The sequence below is a fragment of the Rhinolophus hipposideros genome (assembly GCF_964194185.1).
Source record: "Rhinolophus hipposideros genome assembly, chromosome: 9".
Lineage (NCBI taxonomy): Eukaryota > Metazoa > Chordata > Mammalia > Chiroptera > Rhinolophidae > Rhinolophus > Rhinolophus hipposideros.
In genome coordinates this window covers 90,261,821-90,275,363 of record NC_138055.1, presented here as the reverse complement: position 1 = coordinate 90,275,363, position 13,543 = coordinate 90,261,821, and positions in this window count along the sequence as shown.

Sequence of the window (13,543 nt, the reverse complement as noted above, 5' to 3'; positions counted from 1 at the left end):
AAGACAGTCCTTCCTAAAAGAACTCGTGATTTAAGAGGCGCAGATAAGTGTCCTGCGGTAGGCAGGGAGTCTGTGGAGGTATGAACAAGACACAACCACATCAGTAACCTCCTGGAATTCTCTCTTCTCCTCAGCAAAGGCTCTCAGGAAGAGTGAAGTCACAGACAAGTTTGGAGGGAGAGGGGAGAGGGGAGAGCAGTCGTAGAGATTCACGACACTGCGTAGGCTGAGCTAGAGCAGTGCAGGGTTAGCAGAGAGGACCTCAGGGGTGGGGGACGCGAGCGGTACCACAAGGGTGAGAGGAACCCAGCTGAAGAGCAGGGTGGTGAAGCCAACGAGGTCAGGAGGTCTGAATTCGTCACGGGGCGAATTGGCCCAGGTGTGCGACTTTCTTCAGCAAACTTTGTAGCAGGAGGAAAGGAGAGAGATTAAACAGTGGTTGGCCAAGGAGAGGAGGGCACCATATGAGGTCATGCCCGTGTAAGTGCTTTGGGTATCCAAAAGCTGTATGTATACAGATGCCAGATATTGTTATTACCCTGTGGGTTATATCAGGTTGAATCAGGTTGCTTCATAGCTCTAAGAAGCTGTTTGCCCCAGTGGGAGAGAAAGTAAAGTGCATGTCCAATGGGCTGGATTGTCCAGGCTGCAACCTTTGTAACTCACATGCTGCGGAAACGACTGGCCCTGGGAAGGGAGAGAAACAATGAGGGCAAGAGAGGGCAAACAGTCCAGGACAAGGGATGTGATGGGATCACAGGGCAGGCATGATGGCATGACAGGGGTGCAGGGATGGGGGTTGGGGTTGGAGAGGCGATCTCGGCTTTAGTGTTGTCAGAGAATAAAGAAATGGGGGTAAAACAAGTTCCAAGGATGTGGCCAGCTGATGAGTTGGCCTGGTTTGCTGTTATGAGATGGACTAGGAGGAAAATGGTAGGGGGCAGGTGTCTTGATCCCCTGTGTCTTTGTAGAGGGGCCCCAAGTGGCTGGAGGACAGGAGCCACAATGGGAAACAATGGTCTGGCTGGAGTCTTGCTGAGCAAGGTCTGTAACAGTGGTATGTGAAGACCCAGAGAGAGCCCCCCAGCATGGGGCATGGGAGAAGAAAGAGCCTTTACAACAGAGGGTTTTAAACTAAATGACATTGTCAGGGAAAATCCAGAATTCAGTTAGAATAAGAAGTGAACGTGTTCTAGGAAAAGTAACTTAAAGCTCTGTAAGACTGCATTTTCATGGAATCTTCTGGATGCTTCCCCTTAGAAGCAGAGTTGGATTTTCCATGAAGTGAATGCAGCTTAAGCTTCAGGCCTCTTCCTTGCCTTGTAAGGTTCAATTCATAATTGTGTATTTGTAAGTATAAAAATGGTCCCCGACCCTGACTGTATAACCTTTAGGCCTCACAAAAGCTGACTCTATCTGCCTACAACGCCACAAGTTGAAGGGATAGAAGAGCCTTGGGTTCTATAAATTAGTCCTGGGCCGTGATGTACGCACTGACTGTTGTTAATACACTGGGTGGTATATCTGAAAGCTGCTAACAGAGTAGACCCTAAACATTCTTATCACAAGGAAAAAAACATTTCTTCTTTTTGTATCCATATGAGGTGATGGACGCTAACTAAACTTATCATGGTAAGCATTTCACAACATACGTAAGTCAAATCATTATGCTGCACCCCTTGAACTTGTAAGTGCTGTCTGTCAATTATATCTCTATCTGAAAGAAAAATAAGTAAATAAAACACTTCTCTACATGCAGTGCAAAAAACCAAACCAAAACTACAACAAAAAAAACCCCTCCGTGTTCTGATTTCCAAACAATTTCCCTTCTTGTTAAAGACAAGAAGGAACAATGATAAGTATTCTACTCAGGAGCAAGTTTTTAAAACAGTTTTGGCACTGAGAATATCTGAAGGTGCTTTATTATGACCTTAGTAAAGGACACACTTACCAAATATTCTTTAGTTCTGAATGAAGCTTAGGTGGCAGTTGGCGGGACATGTGACTGTCACATGCACAGTCCCTCTGGACAGTCCTGGACCAGCCACCTCTGCGCTCGTGTGTTTTTAGCAAACACTGGGACTTGAATTTCAAAGCACAGCCCATGCTGTGGGGGTGACACTCTACCTCCTCCATCCCCTGAGAATTGTGACTGCCCGGCCAGCTGTCACTCGAACAAAATGTCCCCAACTTATAAACAGGCATTGTTCTCAGAAAGAGATTTCTAAGTCCACTGTTTAGAATTGGAAGGCATTTCCCCAGATAAACAATGGTATGTGTAATCTTTGTTATTCAGAACAGACTGAAAGAACTTCTTGTATCCCTGAAATCAAGGACTACACAATGGTAACAAAAACCCCACCTTGTGTAAAATTCTTTCCTCAGAAAATGCCTTCCAACTTCTAACCTGAGACCCTGGGAAGTCTTCCCTAGTCACAACCCTTTCCCTACTCTCAGCCCTTGATGTGGCTGCCGCCTTGGCATGGGGTGGAGACCAGTGAGGAGAAAAGGAAGGGGAGGGCGAGGGGGGTTGGCCTCCAGCCCTGGTGGCAGGCAGATCCCAGGATTCCTTTCATCTGGTTCCCTGTCCTTGTATCTTCTGAATGCCCCAAGGCTAGGCCTGCTTCCCTTAATGCTTCTAGTCAAGCTTTCTGTGCCCTTTTGAAGTTTCCTGAGATCTTTGTACCCTAGAAACAATGGCAAACAGCCTGGAGGTTAAAAAATGGCTCCCTTTTGAAGAGGAATGGAATTTTTCAGTTTACGGCCCTCCCCAATCCACCATTCTTCCCTATGTCAAAGACCAAGTTTTGACATAGGGAAGAATAATGGATTCCTGGGTATACAAAAGACCAAAAAATTCAGGTTAGAGTCCTTGCGTTTGTAGTTGGCTTTAATTAAGAGATCATTTAAAAAAATCATATTTTCTTTGATCTTGCCGTGAAACAGGCTCAATGTATCATACCAATATCTCAATCTTTTAAAGGTTTATATTTTACAAGTGGCTTTCATTTTCATTATCTAATATGAGGTAGAGATATCATTATCCATTTTATTGCCAAGGAAACTGCCAGAGATCACATAGCTAGTTGGCTGGAAAGCCAGGTCTTCTGCACCAAATCTGTCCTTGCTGATGTGTTTTAGAAGTTGGTTAATTCCCTAAAGGGAGGCAGGACTCAGAGTCCTGGAGCTAAAATGAATCTCCAGGGAATATCTGGTTTTCTCCCTGTTTCCAGACTTGACTAAATTATCCTCAACCTCTAAATGCCTCCTATTTTCGTAATCTTCTCTTCTCTGGAGAATGAAATCTGTAACTCTCAGTTACCTACCTGTCCTGGTGACAAATAGCCTCTCTCTTATTAGAAAGACATCCTTTATTTCCACCGTGACTCTTTTTGTTCCAAAAACAAACAAACAAACAAAAAAACTTATTTGGCAGAGAAAGTGGTTTTTTACTACTTTCTTGGGAAAACACAATAAGGGGCTTAGAAAACAAGAGACTAACCCGTGATTACTGGGTCAGTTCACAGTTGTTCATAGCACAATTGAAATAATAACTAATGCAAGAAAGGGATTATGTACATTTTCCATATTCCTTCCTCATCTGCCATGCCAGCGGAGCCTTCTAAAACCCCTGAGAGGTGGGCAGAGCTGGCCTCGGCACCAGGTGCTGATAAGCAAACTAAAGCTTGGACGCCTAGCGTTTCATCCGAGGCCCTGCTCAAATCAACAACTGAGCTGGACTAGAATTCTGCTCTCTGACCCCCGGAATAAAAAGCTGTATCTCCATGCCCACCAAGAAGTCATGCTGAGTTGTGAACTCACAGAGCCCTGAATTCAGGCTGCTGAACATGGAGCCAGAGATGCCCCCCAGGGACTTTGCTCAGCGAGAACGCGAAGTCCAGGTGGCCTCTGCCAGCTGGGCCTGGGGCAGAGCCAGCGGGGCGTGAGCTAGTGTGCAGCTGCGGCTTCTCCCGGCTCCAGCCTGCGGGAAGCAGCCTCATTCAGAGGCTTTTCCTTCAGGTCTGCACGCAATGCATGTGGTTTGTCCAATCTGAGTACAAAGTCCCTTTTGAAGTGTACCGTGTCTTGTGCATCTCTCCAAAGCCAGGGAAGACACACAAAGACGCGGGCCAAACTTAGGGCTCAGGTTTGCCTCAAAAAAATCAATCCCCTCCTCATCTGATAATACAGTGCTGACCACAGTGGAGATTAGAAACAGGTCCAGGAAGTTACGTTTGCACATCTTATGCAGGAGTATTTGGGGACAGACTATACTGATTTTAGTCTCTTGGAAGACCGATTCGGGACAGTTTATCACTCCCTCTCCCAGGTTCACTCTTAAGTGTGCAGACATTGATAATTTACTGCAGATCCCCATTCTCAGACCTCTAACAGTCTGAGGTCCTGGTCATACTTCCTCCAAGCCCAACTCTTTCTGCAAACATCCATTCCACAGCATAGAAAGCTTGGTGTAGTCAGATACGGTAACCTACCAGCAATTCTCAAACCTACTATCTACAAGCAGAATCACCTAAGGCATCTTTTAAAACAGATTCCTAAGCCCCGCCCTAAATTCACTCAATCAGCATCTCTAGCTCTGGGTCCTGGGAGTCCAAATTTTAAAACGTTCCCGTGTGATTTTAATTCAGCCTGATCAAGGACAGGCAATTAAAAATGCAATGAACTCCTTGCACCATCAAAAGTGGGGAGGAATCACTACTCTCGCCATATCCACACAATAGAGCACCACTTCAGACCCAGACCCAGCTGCAATCCAAGCCCTGCTGCATGTCCACTTAAGCTTCCTCTTGCATACACTTCAAACCATCTTGCTTTGACTTGGGCTCTTTTCTTTCTGAGCAGATAGAGGATGGGAGCCCCAGGAACTGCTCATTGCACAGCTTTCTTTTAAGACCTACACCCCTGCCTCTCTCTTGCTCTGAAACAAGCCCTGGTGAGAGCTCTGAGTTAGGCAGTACCCTGAGTGGGCGCACACTGGGCAGTGGGAGCCAGAAGAGCTCCATATTCTCACCTGGAGTCATCATACCTGCCTCCACTTCCTACCTTCCTGTCCTCAGCGTGCCTCAATTCCTCATTCCAGAGCAACATGCAATTTCCAGGCCCGACTTGTTCTGACTGTACTGGCAACACGTCACAGTTCCAAGGCTGTGCTGAGTTTAGGAAGGAGACCTTCCCATGGCTGGAAATGTGACAGTTAATTCGAAAATAATTTAGGTTGTCTCCCTTTCTTGTAATAGAAATTACTTATTTGTGATGGAGAGTTAAGTCCTGGAATGGAGACTAACAGGCTGTAAGAGCTAATTGGAAAAAGGGGTTCAGAACCTCAGTTCATGGCCTTGTCTGTTTGATATCAGACATTTTCAGAGCACTTCTGAATTTTAAAGACCGCCATTATTCAAAACTCAGACTCGTAATACCTGGGAAAGGCAATAGAAAGAGAGTTTCCCTTTGTGTACGTTTCGGGCAAGTGGCACAATAGGGAAAAGCCGTTCTCTCCTGTGGGCCTCTGAGGCCCCTTCCAAAGGGCTGGCCACAGCCCTACACTCCTAGGTGCATACTGGGTAGAAAGGACATGTCCACCAGGAGAGTTGGCTGCTTACTAACTGGGGGGAAAAATTCCTGGAGAGAGACTTAACTGCTTCAAGCCTTTTGGGGTACAAGGGAATTCTAAGAACAGGGGATCAGGAGAGCTGGAAAGCTGACATTCCCAGTCCTGTGCATCTCTCCAAAGGGAGGAGACACTGCTCTGGCCTGGGGGTGTGTCGGAAGCCATAGAAATCCCCAGGCCTTGCCTAGGCAGAACTTCCTGGTCACAAAACCCAAAGCCCGCGCGCGCCAAACCCAGAGCCCGCGCGCGCCAAACCCAGAGCCCGCGCGCGCCAAACCCAGAGCCCGCGCGCGCCAAACCCAGAGCCTGCCCATTTCCTTGTACCTCATATGGCATCGCCCTGTCCTAGCCTATCAGCCCGCGACAAGTACCTCGCCACCCTATGACATAGCATATCCCACCCCCATCTGACATAGCTATATATATAACCCGCCATCGTAATAAAATTTTGAGGCTTGATCAGATCCCTGTCTTGCCTCCATTCTTCGCGTCTCCTGTCTCCCCTTTTTTTTCATCCTCAACAGGTTTCTTCCCCTCGTCCCACGTTGCATTGTCCTGCCGGTCGGGACATTTTGGCGCCCAACGTGGGGCCCGAGGTACGAAGATTCTATGAGGACACCTACTCTGGAAACCGCCGCGGCCCCCCCCCCTCCCTGAGCCTCCACGGGCTGGCTTCTTTCGAGCCCACGCAGTTTTCACTCGTGGGACAAGACTCGAGGGCCTCCCCGGCGCGAGTGTGGCTTGTTTCGAGCCCGTAAGGGACAAGACTCGACAGCCCCCTCGGCAGTAAAAAGGCTCGTTTGGAGTTTACGAGGTATTCACCCGCAAGAAAAGACTCCAAGTTTGCCCGACGTTGGAGTAGCCGCCCAGCGAAGGACGAGAGATTGGTGAGTAGGTGATTGACATGGGACAGAAGTTGAGTTCACATGAACTCTTCCTTAAGGGTATTAAGGAATCTCTCAAGATGCGGAGAGTTAAGGCTAGAAAAAAAGATTTACGTGAGTTTTTCAGTTTTGTCTCTGATATCTGCCCCTGGTTCCCCCAAGAAGGAACGATTGATCAAAAATATTGGAAGAGAGTTGGAGACTGTTTTAATGATTACTATCGGGTTTTTGGACCCAACAAGGTCCCTGTATCGGCATTCTCATATTGGAATCTGATTAATGATATCCTAAAAATACATTCCTCAGACCCAGATGTTAGAGAGATCTTACAGACAGGGGAAACAGTCCTAAAAGAGAGTTCCCGCCCCCCTTCTGTCTGCCAATCTGTTTCAATAGACATGCCAGAGGAACCTAAAAAACAAGCTGATAATCAGGAAGCCTCTGCCTTAGAGAATCACCCATTAAAAGACCCCCCTAAAATCTACCCTTCCCTTTTGGCCTTTAATAATCAGGACCAGCTCTCCCCAAGAGACCAGATAGATTTAGAGGAACAAGCTGCCCGCTATAATAAAAAAGAAGATCCCTGGGGCCTCGCCGCGCCAACCTTGCGCGCCCCTTCACAAAAAATACATACCCCTCCCCCTTATGTCCCCCCTCAGGAACTCCCAACATTCTATGACCCAGTCTTAAACCCAAACCCACCCCTATTCCCTCAAGACACCCTAGTTCAAAACACCCCATCCTTAACCGATCCCATTAGGCAGGCAAAAATATCTTTAACCCAAGAAATTTCTTCTCTTAGAGAGACACTCCAACAAAAACGCGAACATATGCAACTCCTAAAGGAGCTGCATGCCCTTGAAAAAGAACTTAAAACCTTAATGCCTAACCAAAACCCTGAAAAACCTCAAAAAGGCCCAATACTTAATAAAAAGACCCTAATGACCTTTCCAGTTACCCGCAGCCAAAACCGTGGCCCACCCTCTCAAGAGGATACAATGGAAGAGACTGACAATGAACCCCCCGACTCTCATAATCCCCCCTCGGCCGATGAGGCCTCTGACACAGAAGACCCAGAAGATAACACTCCCAACTCCAATGATCCCACTGGCCAAAAATATCACCGGCTAGGCATCAAACATATTAAAGATTTAAAAGGTGCAGTAAGCTCTTATGGCCCGACAGCGCCCTACACCTTGGCAATTCTTGAAGGTCTCAGTGACCGTTGGCTCACACCCAATGATTGGTTTAAATTAGCTCGTGCCACCCTTTCTGGGGGGGACCACGTCCTCTGGCACACAGAGTTTAAAGAAAATTGCCGAGAGATAGCACAGCGCAATAGTGAAAATAGAACAACAAGATCATGGACTCGGGATAAATTACTAGGAGAAAAACCCTATCATACCAATGAAATCCAGGCAACTTTTCCCCCGGGGCTGTTAGCTCAAATTCAGAACGCTGGTCTCAAGGCGTGGCGCCGCCTACCTCCAAGAGGCTCCGCTACCACCTCCCTGGCAAAGATTCGTCAGGGCCCCGAGGAGCCATATTGTGAGTTTATCAGCAGACTCACCGACGCAGCCGAACGGTTGGTCGGAGAAGGCGAGAACGACAGCGCCTTTGTTAAACATTTAGCCTATGAAAATGCTAACCCCACTTGCCAGGCAACCATTCGCCCCCACCGTGGAGGCAACCTTGCTGACTACATTAAACTATGCTCAGGGGTTGGAGCCTCCCATACCTTGGGACTCGCTATCGGAGCCGCCCTCCGAGACTTTGCCTCAAACAAGCCTCCTAATCAACAATCTAGATTATGTTTCTCCTGTAAACAACCTGGACACTTTAGTCGAGATTGCCCAATAAAAAATAGAGGTCCACAACCCCAAAATTCATCACAGCCCCCACCGACACCCTCCAGACCAATGCCTTCCACCGTGTGCCCAAGATGTCGACGGGGCAAACATTGGGCCTCTGATTGTTATTCTAAAACAGATATTGAAGGTATCCCCCTTTCCAGGAAACCGGGAAACCCCAGTCGGGGCCAGCCCCTGGCCCCTCCATCGGGACACAACCTAGGGGCTGTCAGGTTTGTTCCCCAACAACCAAGTCCTCAGATCCTCCCAGCTCAAGTGTCGGTTCCCTCCACCGGGCTACCCCCGGAAGCGCAGGACTGGACCTCTGTGCCGCCGCCGACTCAATACTAACCCCAGACCAAGGGGTCCAACTCGTTCCCACCACCACGACGGGACCTATGCCCCCGGAAACATTTGGACTTATATTGGGACGGGGCAGCTCTTCCCTCGCCGGCCTGAATATAATCCCAGGAGTCATAGATAATGATTATACAGGACTCATACAACTCTTAGCCTCGGCCCCTCTGGGCCCTGTATCCATAGTAAAAGGCCAAAGGATAGCACAGCTTGTGCTTCTCCCATTAGACACCTCTAATAAACAATATCTGACACCAAAGAGACGGGAGTCCGCCTTCGGCTCCTCAGATGCCTATTGGATACAACAGGTCACTTTAGAGAGGCCACTTTTAACCCTGTACTTAGATGGAAAAAAAATTTCAAGGTTTAATAGACACGGGAGCGGACGCAACAGTCATCTCAGATAGATACTGGCCTTCAACATGGCCCTCTAAAGCCTCATATACCCATCTACAGGGCATAGGACAATCAGCCAATCCCAGACAAAGCTCTAAAATACTCTCATGGGAAGACGAAGAGGGCAATACTGGTAAGGTCCAGCCATATATTATTTCTGGAATTCCCATTAATCTGTGGGGCCGTGATATCCTATCACAACTCAAACTTATCATGTGCAGCCCCAACGAAATAGTTGCTCAACAGATGCTTAACCAAGGCTATCTCCCTGGACAGGGACTGGGAAAAGCTGGTCAAGGGATAAAAAATCCCCTCTCTATAAAGCCCAACCCTAACCGACAAGGATTAGGCAGTCAGGATTTTTCCTAGCGGCCATTGATCCTCCTGCACCCCATGCGGAGAAGATAAAATGGAAAGATAATTCCCCCGTTTGGGTGGACCAATGGCCACTACCTGAGGAAAAGTTGTCCGCAGCTTCTCGGTTAGTGCAGGAACAATTAGCGGCAGGACATATAGAACCAACTACTTCGCCATGGAATACACCCATTTTTGTTATTAAAAAGAAGTCTGGGTCTTGGCGCCTCCTTCAGGATCTCAGAGAAATTAATAAAACCATGTTCTCCATGGGAGCCCTCCAACCAGGCCTCCCTTCCCCGACAGCTATCCCAGCTAACTATCACAAGATTATTATAGACCTTAAAGATTGTTTCTTTACCATTCCTTTACACCCCCTGGACAGAGAGCATTTCGCATTTAGCCTGCCTGTAACCAACTTCAAGGGTCCTATGCAGCGCTTTCAGTGGAAAGTCCTCCCACAAGGCATGGCCAATAGTCCCACCCTATGCCAAAAATTTGTGGCACAAGCTGTGGATCCTGTTAGAACACAATGGCCCACTATTTATATTATTCATTATATGGACGATATCCTTCTAGCAGGAAAGACCACCACAGAGGTACTCCAATGCTGCCAACACTTAACTCACAATCTTACCACTTATGGACTCCAACTTGCCCCCAATAAGATCCAGCTCAAAGACCCCTACTACTATCTGGGATTTGAGCTACATAATCAGTCCATAACCACCCAAAAAGTCCAACTTAAAACTAGTCATTTATACACTTTACATGACTTTCAAAAATTTTTGGGAGATATTAACTGGCTTCGACCATACTTAAGGCTCACTACAGGAGACCTCAAGCCCCTCTTTGATATTCTTCAGGGAGACTCAGACCCTCTCTCCCCTCGAGAGCTGTCGCCTGAGGCAAAGGGCTCTCTTCAATTACTAGAAAAGGCAATTCAACAACAACAAGTCACCTTTCTATCATACAAACAGCCCTTCTCCCTCATTATTTGTGCAACCCCTCATACACCTACTGGGGTCTTATGGCAAGATAATCCCCTCTTCTGGGTTCATTTACCCTCCTCCCCGTCTAAGGTCCTAGTCACATACCCATCCCTGGTAGTCAAACTTATTAAGATAGGAAGAGAAAAAAGCCGACAACACTTTGGCAGGGACCCTGATCAGCTCATTCTCCCCTACACTAAAGAACAGCTTAATTGGCTAACCCAAAATAACGATGACTGGATCATTTCCCTTACATCATTTCAGGGCAAGATAGATAATCATTATCCCCCTAATAAACTCCTACAGTTCTCCAGACTACATCCCTTTGTTTTTCCAAAGATAACAGCCACTAAACCATTACAAAATGCCGCCTTGGTTTTCACGGATGGGTCTTCTTCTGGCGTAGCAGCATATGTCATTAACTCACAAAGATTTCAGGTGCAGTCTCCATTTCAGTCTGCCCAACTTGTTGAACTTTATGCCGTTATAAAAGTGTTTAAAAAACTACAGGAGTCACCCTTTAACTTGTACACTGATAGTGCCTATATCGCCCTGTCTGTGCCCCAACTAGAAACAGTGCCATATATCAAGCCCTCTACCAGCGCTGCCAAACTTTTTCAACAACTACAACATCTCATACTACAAAGACAGACCCCATTTTTCCTTAGTCATCTTCGGGCTCATACTGACCTCCCTGGACCCCTTTCACAGGGCAATGCTATAGCAGACAATCATACCCGCTTAGTATGTCCCTTAACCTTAGATCCTATAACGCGAGCCACCCAATTCCACAACTTACATCATGTCAATGCCCACACACTTCGCTTGTTATTCAAAATTACCCGAGATCAGGCTAGACACATTGTTAAAAGTTGCTCAGGGTGCATAACCTTTCTGCCTCTTCCTCACCTAGGAGTTAACCCAAGGGGCTTACTCCCTGGACAAATCTGGCAGATGGACATTACACATATTCCTGAATTCGGCCATTTAAAGTATGTACACGTAACTATAGATACCTTCAGCGGCTTCATGGTTGCCACCCTTCATGGGGGCGAGGCTACAAAAAACATCATAGCCCATACCCTCCAATGCCTTACCACACTAGGAAAACCTCAAACTATAAAAACAGACAATGGACCAGGGTATACCTCCCAGGCATTTCAAGCCTTTTGTGCTCAATTCCAAATCAAACACGTCACTGGCATCCCTTACAATCCCCAAGGCCAGGGCATTGTAGAGCGAGCCCACCAGACACTCAAAAACACCATCAACAAGTTAAAAACCACCACTGCCTATCCGACCAAAGGATCTCCTCGTAATGTTCTCAGCCATGCATTATTTACCCTTAATTTCCTACAACTTGACGCTCAGGGAAAATCGGCTGCCGATCGCTTCTGGCACCAAGAAACAAAAAATCAATATGCTACAGTTATGTGGAAAGATCCATTAACCTCCAAATGGAACGGCCCCGATCCAGTCCTCATTTGGGGACGTGGGTCAGCCTGCATTTATGATTCTCAGGAAGGCGGCGCGCGATGGCTGCCAGAGCGTCTCGTTAAGCCTGTCAACACCCCAAATCCAAATAACACATAAAGACTCCAGGGATATCTTCCCTGAGAAAATCTCTCTCTCTTTTCACAGGACATAAAGTTCTTCATGGAGTCCTTCACTTTGACACTCTTCACATTCCTCATCATCCCCGTTTACGGAGGGTTTGGGCCCCCCGTAAGCCGCGAGCAGCTATACAGACAGCTCTATGGCAACCCATGTGACTGCCCGGGAGGCACAGTGCCCAGTGGATACCTCCGTGCCCACACCGAGGAGCCAGCCCCACAAGGACAGGTAGATTTAGCATACTTAGCATCCACTGATTGCGGTAATAAAGTAGCCTACCTCGCCTATAATCCTAATATAAAGGGGGGATTCGGACTAGGAATAGATGAAACACAATGGACCTGTACCAATAAGCCCCGCATTATTCCCCCCATTGCAGGACTACCACCGCCCTGCCCCAGCGAATGCAGCTATTTTGATCAAATGCATTCTTCCTGCTACACAACCACCCAAATTTGTACTGGCTCAGACAACCAAACTTATCTCACAGCCATGTTATTGAGACGTAGGTCCGCCACATTCGGAGGCGATTGGGACTCCACCTCCCTCTCTGACAATAACAAATATAGTCAGGCGGGCTGCAGTGGTACAATTGGAAATAAAGTCTGTTGGCCAACTAAAATGCCTGTCCACATTTCAGATGGCGGAGGGCCAAATGACATATTAAAAGAGACTCTTGTCACTGAGCACATTCAAAAAATACTCCACCACCTATTCCCCCCTTTAACTTACCACCCCTTGGCTCTCCCAAAATCCCGGGATATGGATTTAGACACACAAACCAACAACATTCTCGAATCCACCTTCTGGGCCTTAAATCATTCCAACCCTCCTCTTGCCCAGGACTGCTGGCTTTGCATGACTATGGGAACTCCCATACCTACTGCAATCCCCTCCAATATCACAGTAAACACACAAATCTCTAACTGTTCCCGTCTCTCCCTTCCTCTTAGAGTTCAACCTGTAGGATTTAATACCTCCCCCTGCTATCAGGGACGATTTCAAAACAACACTTTTGATGTAGATCTAGGGTTTGTCACTTTTACTAACTGTTCTAACATCATTCAAGTTAACGGAACCTTGTGTTCTAGCCCTGGACAAGTTTTCATATGTGGGAACAGCCTCGCTTACACCACGTTACCCACCAACTGGACTGGACTTTGTGTCTCAGCTAGTCTCCTCCCTGATATCTCTATTATCCCAGGAGACACACCTGTCCCTCTCCCCAGCCTAGAATTTGCCACCGGGCGCCACAAGCGTGCTATTACAGCCATTCCCTTACTCGTAGGGCTAGGAATTACTGCTGGAATAGCCTCGGGTACCGCGGGAGTAGGTGTTGCAGTCCAGTCCTACAATAAACTATCACGCCAGCTGATAGATGATGTCCAAACACTTTCTGGGACCATCAATGATCTCCAAGATCAGATTGACTCTTTAGCTGAAGTAGTCTTACAAAACCGTCGAGGC